Source organism: Lasioglossum baleicum, chromosome 3 (assembly GCF_051020765.1).
Source record: "Lasioglossum baleicum chromosome 3, iyLasBale1, whole genome shotgun sequence".
In the NCBI taxonomy this organism is placed as follows: Eukaryota; Metazoa; Arthropoda; class Insecta; order Hymenoptera; family Halictidae; genus Lasioglossum; species Lasioglossum baleicum.
The window spans coordinates 20,793,694-20,806,223 of record NC_134931.1 but is presented as its reverse complement, the minus strand read 5'-3'; the positions used below and the strand labels follow the sequence as shown (position 1 = coordinate 20,806,223).

The 12,530-nt window shown below is 37.8% G+C and overlaps 1 protein-coding gene and 1 long non-coding RNA gene across 11 annotated transcripts in view; one reads left to right on the top strand and one right to left on the bottom strand.

Annotated features, from left to right (window-relative positions):
* LOC143207550 (uncharacterized) overlaps positions 1-12,530 on the top strand; it is a 165,347-nt gene that overhangs the window by 42,026 nt on the left and 110,791 nt on the right. The window contains exon 3 of one of the 2 annotated variants that reach the window (XR_013008685.1): positions 5,518-5,605. This is a non-coding gene — a long non-coding RNA (uncharacterized LOC143207550). Of the gene's footprint in view, positions 1-5,517; positions 10,454-12,530 lie in introns of those variants that run through there. The other variant, XR_013008684.1, reaches the window with a different exon arrangement.
* The window catches only part of LOC143207543 (opioid-binding protein/cell adhesion molecule), a 374,124-nt gene that overhangs the window by 265,578 nt on the left and 96,016 nt on the right, over positions 1-12,530 (bottom strand). The window contains exons 1-3 of one of the 9 annotated variants that reach the window (XM_076421171.1): positions 8,157-10,487; positions 4,312-7,554; positions 3,717-3,870 (exon numbers count right to left, since the gene is read on the bottom strand). The exons of 5 other annotated variants lie outside the window; for them this stretch is intronic. The gene's annotated coding sequence lies outside the window, so the exon portion shown is untranslated. Of the gene's footprint in view, positions 1-3,716; positions 4,123-4,311; positions 8,110-8,156; positions 10,488-12,530 lie in introns of those variants that run through there. 3 more of the 9 variants (XM_076421172.1, XM_076421173.1, XM_076421170.1) reach the window with 3 other exon arrangements.

Here is a 12,530-nt window from a genome sequence, read left to right as displayed (position 1 = left end):
GACCTTGAGAAAATTTTGTTGCCCGAGTACCATTTATACATTTAGTTAAATCTTCGTTTTCTTGTTAGCCGTATCAATTACAATTATCTACGACTATGTAATTATAATCTGAATTTATAGAATTACTTTTGTCCTCACAGATAGACGTAAAATTATGCCGTCACTGAATCGACTATGGTAGATGAATCTCGTCCAGTCGAACGTAGTAGATGTCCATAATCAATGAGACCAAGTAAATCATGTGTCCCCAAATATCCTCCATGAATCCCTCTCTGATCCCTACTCTTACGATTGATTGGCAGCTGCTAATCACACTTAATAATAATTGGATCTGGTGATATAATATTCCGCTAACGGCGCACATTACTCTCGCAAACATCGCGTATGGAACGTGAAAATTTGAAGCGGCGGCACAGTGTGTTCACGAAGTTCGTTTTCTGAACAAAAATCCATTACTTTTTTTTTATTGTAATAATGAAGGCATAATGAACGGTATTTTCAAGCATATAGAATATACAATTATTCCATTTTTTAGATAATATTATTAATTATTATTATCAATAATTATTAATAGATCGTGCCGCATATATTTTAAAACATACATTCTTCTAAATAGATCTATCGATCCAAGTTATCACGATTATAACCAACATTTTGTACCAATGTAATCAGGCTTTACGAAAGCTTCTGATAGTACTGGTCTCACGATTTGTGATCTCCCTGTAGCGCCGACTGCAATCCTCTTGGCTATTACATGAAAGGCGTAGTCGAGGCAAAGCTAAATGCAAAGCGTCACAACACCAAAGATATATCCTAAAGCCCACCATCCGGAAATGATGATCAAAATAGACAAGGAGGCAGAGTCGCCAAATGAGGGGAATTAACTCGAATCGAGTGCAAAAAGTTACCCTCTCTCTCTGTCGGTACTGGATTAGTCACGTGACATCGTGACATATGAATGGCAGAGACGAAACGCGTCACGTGACTGGGCAGTGGGGGAAGCGTGGGGGAATAGCTTCGTACAAAAGGAAGGTAGAGTGGGGACGCAAGTCTTAACCTGGCGATTCTGGGAGATGGTAAACTATTCGCTGATTTTGTACAAAGTGGCAGAACAATACAGGGTGAGTCACCTAACATTTGTACGCCAAATAGCTCTGTTGTTTTCAAAGATACATTAAGTGTCTCGAGGACAAAGTTGAACGGTAACATGGGGCTCACACGATACCGAAAAATTTTTGTTTTTATGCCTTGAATCCCTTACAGACACGTTTGAGCCTCTGTATCGGCGCAAAGGGTGGCCATTTCGAAACTTCTTAAATATATGAATACTGAAGGTCCATGGTTATGGTTGTTATTATTTGGTTTTTCAAAATTCGTCGATTTGACAGAATTATAATAAGAAATGATTAACTCCGTCATTTCTTTTCACCCTGTACAACGATTCTCCCGGATTTAACTCGACCACCCTGTACATATAATCAACGTCTCCGCCGCCGTCGACGTGGTCCGAGCGAGTTTCTCGGACTATGTACCGCGCGCGACCGGCTCGGATGCTTATTAATATCCCGCTGTTCGTTGCAACGGAAACTTTTCAAAGTGAAACAAACGGTTGAAAAGCCGCGGTTGACGCGCCGAGATTTATCAATCCTCTATTCGCTGTTTTGCCAACCGGTCGTCTTTCAGCGAGCACAGATCGATCGATTTCGGGCAGTAGGATCCGACCAATTGTAGTTTTGACTAATGTTTACTCGATAAACCTCTGTACGTTCGGCAAACTAACCACTATTAACTACTGGCTTTCGGGCTGCAAGTTATTAATTACATCGGCGGGAAGGACCTCCCGTGCAACATCAGAATCCCGGACACACCAGAAATCAGGTGTATTTATCCGCGAAGCGCTGAATAATTGAATCACGCGACTTTCGGCGCTCTTTGTGTCGTCGGATTATAGCACTGTAGCGCATAATGAAGCCGTTTCGGATGCAAGATGGAAAAGTCGAGGCTCGATAGCCTCGAAAATTCCACAACAGCATAATAATTTAGGCGATGTTGCTTATTATTGATGTTTAGGTGATATCAGGAGGATTGCATAAATTTTTGTATAGATTTTTCAAGATTCTCTTTGGCTTAAATGCGCACTCTGATTCTGGTGAAAAGGAACATCAAATTTTCTCATTAGACAGAGATGTGTTGGAATCTGTACAATAAATACTACATGTAAACAAGTTCTTTCATATTTTCTATAATATCACGTAATTTTTAAATTTATTGAATTGGTGGTATGAAAATCGTAATAGTAACAATTAATAAATTTTTAGAGAAATAGCTGCACCTGCAAGCACTTGAATCAACTATTCCTTTTCTGGATACTACGATACTACCATAGAAATTCTGTAATATAATATTTATATTATGTATTTTCCAAAATGGTAAAATGTATGAGTCAGTCAGAAGATACTAAAATACCAATACAAAGATGAACAACACATTATAAAGTAGCTTATATTTATTTCCGGAAAATACCACTACGTTTTCAGTGAAAAAAATGTAGAGATAAGTTGAGGAAACACATTATAATGCCAACAATTCAATAGAAATGCAATAGAATGCACCTTTAAATCGCAATATTCTCGTTCCATACTGATGTTTGAGAATCAAGTGTATTGGACGGGGCAGGTAGAACTTATTTCAATTGCCATTTTCTTGCGAAGCAGCACGAGGTAAACCCCAGTTCCTTCTAGTTCCAACAATAAGAGAGAATGCCTCTCGTTCTTTTACAATTTACAATTTACAAGAAGATGAAACTTTCCTTGAAGAGTGTGCCTTTTATTAATATTTCATAAAACGCGTTCTTGACATTTTCTCTTAATTACTGTACTAAGTAGAATTTAGTAGAATCTTGATTGATAAAAATAATTTGTCAACTAATTTACGTTGCATCTCTATACAGGGTGTTCACGATAACACTAGCCAGCGTTCTCCTTGCAAATGGTAAAAATGTTTCTTCCATTTGTCACCTACTGTATGACCTTGAAAATCATCGTATTGTATACGAATAAATTCGTTTTGACACACGTTTTCGTATGATATAAGACAATACATAGCATTCTATTTAAAAAATTGTAGTCACCAAATGCACCAAATGCAACCCCGTTGAAAGGCCTCTCGAATCATCGGTGCACGGTAATCGCAGGTTCCAGAAGGAATTTCGACTAGAAATTGTTCGCGAGCACGGGCAACTTTTCGAGTAACTTTTGAGAACGTTCGAGCCGTTAACTTTTGCAAACTTTCGTCCCTTGGAGCAGTTAAATGAATGCCCCCGAAGATTTACGTTCGCTCGAGTACGAAATGTTGTGTTGAGTGTGTATGAAAGACACGATTGAAATGATACGATGATTGAAAGTTTCAAGACATTAATTCGAGCTTACCTCTCGCTCTCTCCGCCCGGAACAGGATCACGATATTTCAAAAGAAAAGTAATTATGAAAATACTCGAGTGAACTCTGATTTAAAGGAGAGGAAAGTTTTCTTTACGGCAACCCGAAAACTCATTTCCCGCCATAGCTCTAATAATGCAAATACTTGGCGTTTTTAAACGGAAAACTTGTCTCCCCGGATGGCACAGTTGTAGTCAGGAAAAAAGAGGACAGTATAACAATAGAACACTTGATACAGATAGTCGCAACTGCTTCGAGGGAAAGATTATAAACACTTGCCAGGAAAAGTTTTAGGAGCGTGAAGCTGTTGAAAGTTCCAAATAAGCCATGTATGTATATGCGTTATTTCCTTGGCTTCGGACACTGTTTATAGGTTAACCGGGAGCCGGCGACTGCGGTCGAGTGCAGTCGAACCAGAACTGTAGGACAAAATCTGTAATAATAATTGAAGTAAAAATGAAGTTTTCTTAACGAGTTGCATCCTTTGCATAAAAATTAGAGAAAATGTTATGCAAATTTCTGCAATAAATATTTTGTTACAGAGTTATATATTTTTTTGAGCGGATTTTTGTGCATTTGTAGCATTCACATTTTTTTAATATGTATAAGGAAATATTGGTATTCATAAACGTTAATGATAATACCTGATCTAGTAGCAAGAATTACTATTATAAAATAAACAAATTAATTGTAGGACAATTAAAAAAACGAACATTATTGTAGTGTCAGATAATTAATTATAATAAATACTCTTAGCATGCCATTGAAATTGTCTTCCTTTACAATGTAAAAATATGACAAGAAATACTAAAGAATGTTATTATAAATAATTCGTGTTATCTTTATGAAAAAGTGATATCTTTCAAGATTTTACCTTCATCTATAAATTCTTCATTCAATACCAATCCACTTTTGTGTCCTAACTTATACGGCAAATTTTTTTTGCCGGAAACATTGTCTTCAGAAAATTTGCTATAACTTTTTATGCGTTAACGCTATCATCACACTTCCTGCAGCGAAAATGTAGCTGGCAACTATACCTTTCCAGTGGTATAAATTTTTCGGCGTAATTCTTATTGTACGAAATTTTATAGCTGAAAAACGAAACATGTCCTAACCATTACGGCAAATTTTTTTGCCGAAAACATTGTCTTCAAAAAATTTGCTATAACTTTTTATGCGTTAACGCTATCATCACACTTCCTGGAGCGAAAATGTAGCTGGCAACTATACCTTTCCAGTGGTATAAATTTTTCGGCGTAATTCTTATTGTACGAAATTTTACAGCTGAAAAACGAAACATGTCCTAACCATTACGTCAGTTCCTTACAGATGATAAAAATATATAATTGTATTTTAACTTAAAAGTAAAAAATAAGTAGATTCTTACGGCAAAGGGTTAGTATCCCAGTGCGCTGTAATTAAACGGGTTCTACGGTGGAAGTGACGGAAATTGGAACGGATTCGAGTAAAGACGAAGAACTCCCCATACATCCGCAAATATCGAGTGAAGTTCAGAAAGGGGAGCAGTTCTTCTTTCATTTAAATGTTGGACTTAGCGTACTAAAACCGAGCTGCATTTCGGTTACCGGCACCGCAATCGTTGCGCCGGCTACGCGAATCACGTTTCTTTCGCCTCTCATTTTCGCTGTCTTCATTTCAACCGGATAAGTTCACTGAATAGAGGGATTTTCACAAAAGGCTCGGTGCCATAGAGAGTCTACAGCTTTTCTATCCCACTTTCGGTCAGGTTGGAAGAATGATCTCTGATGACCGATAGGTGAATACATGCTACGCTTTTACCGAATCCTTCGCTAGCCTTCGGGAGGTCAAAGATTAAGCAGCTTCCTGTTAACCGACATTCAAAGAGAATGCTGGAAACGAGTGTATTTGTTCCGCGTTTCACATTGGATTTCCGCCAATTTTAATCTTATTAGAGACGCTGTGCTCCTTCTGCGAGTAGATAAATCGCCGCTTATGTTTGCAATGGTACTTATTAAGGTCAGTTTATCCGCACAGACACGGAACGGTTTCGTATCAGATAATTAATAATACTTTAATAAGACTTGTTTTGTTTCAGACACGTGTGTCTGCTGATACCATCCGATACTACGAACACTTACGCAATGACTCACAGTAATGTTCGGACACCTCAAGGTCAGTACAAGGTCAGTACTAATTGCATTTATCTACAACGAGACTACCAGTATCCGTTCTATGACTTGCTTGTGCATGAATGCATCTTTCGTTTCTATTAATTACAGTCTTGGTAGCTTCTTATATGAATTTTGTACTGTGTTAATACCATGCGACCCACAAATATAAATAAATATAAAGAAATAATTTCCTACGGCTTCGTCAATATCACGCTTCGCATATAAATTCCATCTGACTTAGGAATGAAAGTATAATATAAATGAGATCAGTCTGATAATGAAAAAGCTTTACCATATATTAAGAGTACCATTGACCGATGGTTCTTTTTGCACTTTGTATTCCTAAAAAAATTTTTGATCTCTCGAACTTGAAGTTTAAGGACAACGTTAATTTTGCGGCACGTTTCTCGCATCAATTGATAGTCGCGACACATGTCTCGCGACTGTATATCGTATTGGTCAAAGCTTTAGATTCCATTTATGCGGATTCTGCAGAGCTACATTCTATGTACCAATAATTTATTCAACAAGTACTCACGCCGCGGCCACTCTCACAATAGCATCTGTCAATACTTCCTCGAATCGAGAAAAACTGTTCTTTTTTCCGGCTGCGGCCAGACTATTACAAGCTGATATTAAAAGGAAAGAACTTTTGCTACAGCGGAGAGACTGCAATGTCGCTGAATAAACTGAACACGGTTTGTAACAACTCCCCCGCGCGTTTGGTGTTTATTCACTGGTCTTTCTGCCGCATTAGCCAGCCTGACCGCAAAAATAAAAACGCTTCTATTGCGGGAACATGGTCGTGGACGCTTCGTTGCACAGCGCAGCACCGTGAAAGATTAATTAGTCACATTTATGACGATACTGTTTCTTCTGATTTTCGCGCCTGGACGCTTGCTTTGTTCAACGAAATATTGCCGAATACGTAATTTCGTGGTTATGTGTGTTTTAAATATATTTTTGGCTGCTCTTTACTTCACCGGACTCAAAATTGGTGTCTTCCTCCTATAAATTATGATGTATGGCATGTAATCCAGTAGATTTGTACCCGGGGCGGCTGCAGATCGAAGTTTCGATCCTGTAGGATCAATGGTTCAGGAGTTATGCTTGCTTAAAGATGGGCATTTTTCAGCGTTTTTGACAAGTAAGGGCGCCGCTACCGAGTTGATTGGTGATTAGGTCGGGAGCGGCAAGGACCGGCGCACAGTGGGGAAACTTGACCTAGCTCGAATCAAAAAGAAATAACTTTCGATAGAAATGTGGTAGAGCGATGAATTTTTTTTAAATAAAAGTTGAATCTTTGCAGAATATGGGAAAAATAGGGAGATTACGGTACGAAAGGATAAAAATCTTTTACAAAAGTCAGTGCATGTTTTTTTATCTTTTTGCGAATCTGGACAATTCTAGTAGATATGAAAGAGTGTTCAGAAAACGAAATTTGCTACTTTCATAGTTAGTACAAAAATTAATAATAAAATTTTAGTAATGTTCTGTGTAGAGAGGTTAAAAAGAAATTGGTTTAGTTTGGTCGAAGCCATTTTGGCTTTTGTATCCGGCAAAACAATATGCACGACTCAATTATGCAAATATGTGTGCTAAACCTATCAGGCAGTACACCGGCCCGATAATTTTAATTGATAAATGTATTCCGTACGATCGGATACGTGATGTATTATCCAATATTTACTAGTACCGCTTATATTTCAGTTGAATGGCATAGAGTAAAGATGAATGCAATCGTGTAGGCAAACATGTAAATTGTCGAGAGCTGGAAATGCCGGTCGTTCGTGTTACCTCAAAAGTAGCGAGTTCCATCCGTCCGCATTATAAACCCGACTGCGTCGAAAGTACTGCAACAGCATTTTTCACGCAAACTGCAGTTTCCGAGAAAATTGCTTAATAGTACGCTAGACACCTAAGCGTTCTAACGTTGCTATTCCAGTCTAGTTATCTACCACCTAGTTATAACGGATATGACAGTGAAAATAATTCCTTCTTACAAATAAGAAATACGACATTAAAATTAGGAAACATCATATAATGACGTGTGTATATTAATCGATTTCGATGAAATTTTCAGTATGTGTATAACTAACATACATCTACAAAACATATATTTTAAATTTTCATTAAGGGCCCAAATAAGAAATTTTTAAAAAATGCCTTTTCTATTTTTGCATGTAACCTTGTCAATTATAATTTTTGGCAAAATCTTTCTTGCATATCATTTTGTAAACCGATGCTTCTAATTGATTATAAAAAATCAGGACGTTTGGTACAATTATAAAAAAGTTATTCTGTTTTAAAGCGCGTTCGAATACTTTCGTGGCTTACTGTATGTATTCATTGTTGCTATATTTTGATTTTATTGGACCCCAAAATAAATATTACATTTTCAGAAATGTTTCAATATAATTGAGAATAAAGGTTATGTTACTTCTGACTGATCGTTTTCACCCAATTTGCAAAGCACGAAGCAACACATTGATCCAATAAATTATTGCGCTATAGAAACAGCCACGCAGTTGTTGGAAAATAGGCAGCACCATTCAATTATTACCTTCGTTAAAAGCAGAATGTATTGGCAGATGAGTTACGTTGTCATGTTAGTAATTACAGGTGTCCAACACACGTTTGATTTCAATTATTTCGAGAACAGTATTTTCCGCAAAAGAACTCACTCTACAGTTCCAATTTGGTTTTGCGCGAGGAATTTGCTCGTGCACTGTATTCGTATAATAAAAATTTCGAATCACAATCACTGTCCTATTCGATTTGCAATGTTTTGCTGTTTCGCGTTGTGCTTCTTTCTCGGATCTCGCGTATTTCTGTTCTGTCTCGTCTGGTCTCGCGCTTGGCACTTTTCTCCGGTCTGATTTTTTGCTTGTTTTATACTGTGAAACGCAGAATAATGCCGCGTCACGCGTCGAGTTAAAATCGTGAAAACCTTAGCCGACGCGATTTCAGGATATAAAATTGAAGTATATGTACGTCTAGATAGCTGTCATAACTGTCGAATTCGTTACACTGCTACCCAGCACCGCTTGCGTCGAAAATGGTACGAAATAAACTACTGTTTCGCGATATTGTGAGAAACGTTGCCGAGTCTTTACCGAGACAAAAATAAAATCTGGAGAACTGTTTAACACGTACAATACTTTTTTAATTAATATCGCATATTACCGAGCTTTTCGTCGCTGCAATAATTATTATTAATACAATATCTTCCATTATATTCACTTATACATTTATATTATATTTATTATGATACATTGTCTAAAGTTTTATCAAATTATATTATACATGTAAAAGGCGGTGATATTAATATTTTATATCTCAAAGCTAAAAGGCGTAACATACATTAGTATTTTTGGCTTCGGTGCAGAAGAAGGTAATATTCTTCAATATTTTATACCTCAAAACAAAAGGGGGTAATATTTCCTAATATTTTTAGCTACGAGACAAAAGGGGGCGATATTCCCGAATATTTTTTGCGTGAAAATAAAAGAAGGCAAATATTTTTAAAATATTTTATGCGTCAAAACAAAAGGGGCTAAAATTTCTTAATATTTTTTGCTTCAAACGAAAGGGGGAAATATTCCCTAATATTTTATGCCTCAAAACAGCAGGGGGGAGGGGGTAATAAGCATTCCTTCTTAAGCAAACGTTTTTTCGACTTTTTTAAACATTTTTCCGTGCCTCACTCGTCCCCAAATTCCACGGGCAGTTTCCATTTTCGACTTGCACGACCATTCGATTTCGCTATCGAATGGACGCGATGCACATTAGTTACCCGTAACAAGCGCGCAGAACAACTACGTTACATTGTAGGTGGGGCATGTTCTACACAACCATAAAGTACGTGTCAGATCGTGCCACCGTGTAATCCCAACCCCGAACTCGCCCTGCACGTGGCCGCGGACCAATCGCGCGAGAACTCGTTTATTGTTACCGAACAACGAACTCGAACAAATTGGAACCGCCCTTACGCTTTTCGAACCAGTTCTTTACCATGATCGCCTGTGAAATTCCCTCTAACCAGGGGCACGTTTCATTTGTATTCTGTTCTTCCTTGATTTTGTTTTATCTAACACGTTCGTCGCATATGCGCGACAACTATGATTTTATAATAAAATTAATTTTCTACTGGTGGTTAGTTGGAGTTGGTGAAGGTGGTCGCATGTGAAGCGCTCTCGACAAGAAATGCTCTTACAATCTTCATGTTCAATATTCCCTAAAATTTTGTATTTCGTTGAAAAGGGTGATTCCCAAGGCAATTTGAAACAGCTTTTTCCTTTGCGAAAATGTTCTCCGCGGCTCCGTTAAGGAGTTATTCAAGAAAAACATGGACCAATCGCAGAGCGGCTACAGCAGACGCGCTCCGGCTCAGCCAATGCCAACGCTTGGCTCAGCGGAACCCATCATCGAGCCGCAGTCCGTCTGCTGTAGCCGCGCTCTGATTGGTCCGCGTTTTCCGTTAATAACTTCGTAACAAAGCCGCGAAGAACATTTCCGTAAAGGAAAAAGTTGTTTCAAATCACCGTTCTCAACGAAATACAACATTTCTGGGACATCCTGTATATCATTTTAAAGTACAAACATGATCTTTAAGGTCCTAAATTCAGTTTTGATCGAGATATCTAATTTTACTTTTAAATCAATTTTGTATAATTATAAAATGTGCAGTATACTATACACACAATATACAGGGTGGTCCATTTATCTTGAGACAGTCAATTATTGCGGAAACCAGCAGGAATATGAAAAAATGTTTTATATAAAATATTCTTCATATGAAGGGGCACATTTAATGGCGCTATGCACATTTTTCCATAATGGCCCTTTAAGGGTCAGACGAAGGGCAAGTTCATTTTTTCAAATGGAAACCCATATTTTTTATTTCATATTCTTATTCTACATCGAAAAATAATAATATTTACTATAATAAATAAATTATATAGTGTGGCATAGAAATATAATTATAAATTATATAGTATAGCATAGAAATACTTTTATAAATTATATATTACTATTATAATTACAATTGTATCTGTTGAAGTCTTACATATTTGTATATATTGTTGATTGCTCGGTGCAAGAATTAGAAATTCCGAAGGATTTCCCTTTTCGCGCATGTTTTCGAGTACATTGACCACCGTGGTCTGTGTAGCTGCTAATGTTAAATCGTACGACATGGTGTAGCGAGTATTCACGGATCAATCTGAACCGAACGGGCTGACTCCATCGAATGGGCTGAAACGATGAAGTTGGAATGGGGGTCGGATCGCGGTAGGTGTGCACGGCAATTAAATTAATCGTTCGTCCGGTGTCCGTGTCGACTTTACCATCGAACTTTTACGAGTACAATCGGCAAAGAGACTCGAATGTCATCGTAAAGCTTGCCGACCAGCATATAACTTACTTTGCAACCGTCCTGCTTGTTAGATGGCCCCCCGGGGAGGATAATTTGTAATAGTGTTTCTGCATTGTGCTCCCTGTTGTGTTCTAACAATCAACAGTTTCGGTGAACCGTTGCTGAACACATCTGTTACGCCGATGTCTGTATGTTTTGTACGCGCAATTAAACGACAGTACATAATACAGGGTACCTCGGCGAAAGGAGGCCGTCGAGGTTTACATGAGCCCAGAAGCCAATTAGTGTAACTACCGCGTTTTCTCGTATGTATCAATTTATTTCAATCATAGCGGCTTAGGTATATTTTTTCGTTTGCGTTTAAGTTTTGCACAACACCTGTTAACAAATACAGGGCGAGCACTTAACACTAAATCTACCGAGCTCTAAAAGTCGCCGATACATGACGCCTTAAAAAAATAAGAAGATTAAATTTATTTGAACTTTGTGCGGCTCATATTATAATATCTCCGCTATTAAATGTATTTATTTAATCACTTACCAGGAAAGCATCTTTATACTGAGAAACAATAAAAATAGTAGAAAAACTATAAAATATTAAGTGTGTTTTTTACAACTAATTAATTAATTAATTGTTATAGAATCTCTGTTTCTTATAATCGTTGCAAATCATTTCTATTTTGTGTTAAAACCTGTAGTTCATTTATAACCGAAAATATGATTGGCAGGTATGGTAAATTACGCTATTAAATCATGCAATGATTCACAGTATAATCAACATTATGATGTATCAAACATTGCACACAGCATTCGCCAGTTTTTTATTAAACAAAGGTTGTCAAGTTGAAATAATTCGTAAAAAATACTCGATGAACGAAGTATAAAGAAAGCTTTGATTTTGTAAAAAGGTATGTTAGCGTTGTAACTGAATATTGGCATTGTTATATTCGTTTCTGATGGACGATATACAATCCGACAAATAAAATACTATTTGTAGCTGCCAGCAGAGCTTAGCAGAGGATCGGTTACATTTTGGGATTGTATGAATCAGAACGGTGTCGGATCTCCGCATTTTTTTTTTTCAATATCTCGGACCGCAACGCGTGCGTTGGTGATTTCAACTACCATGCTCAAGTTACTGCGACTCAAATTACGCTGTACGGAAAATCATATTTTTGGGGAAAATAATAAACCCAATTTTACGATGCTTACAATACAAAACAGATGAATTACAGAAGCCTTCCGAACCCCGTAAGTAATTTTCGATATAGGCATAATACATATGTCGTAGATTTAAGCGTGTTTTCAGGACAAGCATGGGCTGAGCATTTGCCGTTGTAGGTTGCCGGAGTCGGCTGCTGAGTGCTCGCACGTGCATTTACATTGTAGCGCGGCCGAGACGTTAGATCGGCCGCAAGAGTCGGGATCGCGGATCGGTTACTCTTACGCGCGGCCGAAACGTTTGAGCGGCTGCGACAAACAAAATCGGCTCCCTTTTAGAATGCGTGCACGTGGACGGAGTGACTCTGCGGAGTGGGGAAAATGCGAGGCAAGGCAAGG